Here is a 3,199-nt window from a genome sequence, read left to right on the forward strand (position 1 = left end):
GAGGTTTCAAAGAAGATATACAAAACTGTCTCTGTTTCAGACAGAACACCAGCCAGGGTGTTTCTTGTAACAGATTATCAGTTGTACTTTTATTAAATATGGCTGTTATATCGGGTGAGAGAGAGGCGGGAGGAAGAGAGGACTGGAAAATGCCTGCATGGCCTTTTAGAAGAGCTACTGAACAGAGAATCATCATCATCATCATCATCATCGTTTAACGTCCGCTTTCCATGCTAGCATGGGTTGGACGATTTGACTGAGGACTGGTGAAACCGGATGGCAACACCAGGCTCCAGTCTAGAAGAGAAAAAAATACTTAAAAACGATATTGTTTTTTTTTCTTCCTGTGATTTAAAATAATCATCTTATTTTTCATCCTCTCTCTCTCTCTTTCTTTCTTTCTTTCTTCCTCTGTGTTTTTCTTCTAGAAATTCTTTTATCCTTTCATTTGTTTCAGTCAATTGACTGCAGCTATGCTGAAGTTAATACTTATTCAAAGTCTGGTATTGCCAAACTGCTAAGGTGCAGTTTTATAGAAAAGCAACAGCTATTTTTCAAGCTGGTAGACAATGCAAATAAATAATCATACTGACATATACACAAATACATAATATATCTATATATAACTGACTCCTGTGCCGGTGGTATGTAAAAAGTACCATTTGAGCACGGTTGATGTTAATGCTGCCTTACTGGCTCCCATGCCGGTGGTACATAAGACGCACCATTCGAGTGTGGTCGTTGCCAGTGCCACCTGACTGGCTCCCATGCCAGTGGCATGCAAAAAGCACCCACTACACTCTCAAAGTGGTTGGCATTAGGAAGGGCATCCAGCTGTAGAAACCTTGCCAGATCAGATTGGGGTCTGGGGCAGCCTTCTGGCTTACCAGTCCTCCATCAAACTGTCCAACCCATGCCAGCATGGAAAGCGGACGTTAAAAGATGATGATGATGATGATGACGATGATGATGACGATGACGATGATGATGATGATGATGATGATGATGATGATATATAGTTTTTTTTATTATTATTATTATTCTCCCTTTGATTGATGTAATCCCCACCTGTGTTTTCTTTCTTTTTTTTTTGGTGTGTGTGCATGTGTGTCTATTGTATCTCATCTTTTGATATCGTCCTCCATGACTTGAGTCTTTGTGGCCAATAAAGGAAATCATCATTATAATCATTGAGTCTGGAGCTGAGAGTTTGTCTCATGACTCAAGTTATGAGCCAAACTCTCAGTTCCAACTTGTATAAAAAAAAAAAACATCTCTTTAACAACTTATACTGAGCACTCCTTTCTTATTCATCCTCAAATACCAACATATTTATTTGCTCATAAATGTGTTACATAATATAAATCACGTCAGATATTTTTCAAAATTAAGATAAACAAAGTTCTTTTTTAATTTAAAATATACTCTTCTTCATTTTCTACAATGCTCTTCCATCTATTTGGTAGACTTTCAAGGCCCTTCTTCCAAAATTCACTTGTCCTTGATGAAAAAAACTCCCCCAATACTGTTCTAACTTCATCGAAAGCATTCATATATTTTCTGTCCAAATGATTTTGAACACTGCAGAATAAATGATAATCAGATGAGGCAATGTCCAGACATGGTGAGTGGGGCTTCATTTCCCATTCAAACTGCTCCAGCCTTTGGAATGTCATCCTCACTGTATGTGGCTGAGCATTATCCTGGTGGAAGAACACTTTTCCTTGTGAAACCAAAGATGGTCGTTTTTCTTCCACTGCTGACTTGAATGACTGGTTGAATGGCCAAATCCAAGCTTCTCTGCTAGTTCCTCAACAGTTGCAATGGGATTTTGCTCCACCAGGGTTAGCAGGATGTCCTTGTCAAGCTCTACAGATCTTCCAGGATGAGGCTCATCTTCTAGGCTGTATTTTTCAGCTCAGAATTTCTGGAACCACCATTGACACTGGTTTGTGCTTATTGTCTGATCCCCATATACTTCATTAATATTCCTCACACTTTCCATTGCATTGTTGCCTTTATTGACCTCATAAAGCAAAATATGCCAAATATGCTCCTTTGTCACTTCTATTATAGCTTTGAAAAAACAATTGTTAAAATCGAACTGCACTCTTCAAAACTCCCACTAAGAATAAAACAAAGTAAAATTACTACCTGCTTTTGTAGCAAGTTGATGCAGGTAGATTATCCCCCCACCCACCGACTTTTAGCTCATGCAATTGAAAAAAACTGCATTATTTATGGGGGACTCAATACTTTGTCATACATGCATGCTGACTCTGCCCACCCAGCAGAGCATGTGGGTTTCATTTCTTTCAAGCTGTTTCATGTCGTCTGCATTCACAACCCATGTAGCATAGCTGTTTATACACAGGCATCATATAATCTACCTTTCATTCTGAAGGAGAAACCCTGAGACCCTTTATTACCAACAAAGGTAATAACTCTCTGAAGTTCACCAAGCTGATTCTTCTTCCAGCAACTACACTTTCAGTGCAATCTAATTGTCGACTTTCACTTTACTGACAGCATCCCTGTAAATGGCTTAGATGAATTTCACCAGCCTCTCATCTACTCCTAGCTTCCACATCAACCACCAGACGAGGGCTTTCTCCATGTCAACAAATCTTAGTCACACAGTGGGACTGAACCTGAAATTACAGGATTGCAAAACAAACTTCTTAAACATTACATCTATGCAGGAACTAATTCAAGATAAATTGAAAACAATGATCAAAGTCTGACCTTAAAATTGTTGCTCTAAAAATATTACATTGTAAATTTATTGCTCAAGGTGTCAAAAACTAGTTGTTTTTTAAACCTGATGAAATTAAGGAAAAAATGACAAAACGAACATTTTAATTTGCATAATAATTATACTATAGATATGAAGTTTGGAAAATGTATACTATAACTTTCAAACTAACCTTTGATCTGTTTGTTACTAAACAAAATTGAATTTATTTGTCATGATTACAAAGATAATAAAAAAAGGTTTATTACTAACAAAGGAATTGTTTTGTTTCACTGTCATTAAAACCAATAACACCATCAATATATATGTGTGTGTGTGTGTGTGTGTGTGTGTGTGTGTGTGTGTGTGTGTATTCCTCATTTATATACCTTTTCATTCCTACATAACTACAATAATCTTAAGATAGATTGATTATTTAAATTCTACTACTATTTCTTTCATGTG

At 37.0% G+C, this 3,199-nt stretch overlaps 1 protein-coding gene across 8 annotated transcripts in view; it reads left to right on the forward strand.

The window, feature by feature from the left end:
- The window catches only part of LOC106876760 (serine/threonine-protein phosphatase 6 regulatory ankyrin repeat subunit C), a 72,025-nt gene that overhangs the window by 45,901 nt on the left and 22,925 nt on the right, over positions 1-3,199 (forward strand). The gene's annotated exons all lie outside the window — the stretch shown is intronic.

Source organism: Octopus bimaculoides, chromosome 4 (assembly GCF_001194135.2).
Source record: "Octopus bimaculoides isolate UCB-OBI-ISO-001 chromosome 4, ASM119413v2, whole genome shotgun sequence".
NCBI classification, from domain to species: domain Eukaryota; kingdom Metazoa; phylum Mollusca; class Cephalopoda; order Octopoda; family Octopodidae; genus Octopus; species Octopus bimaculoides.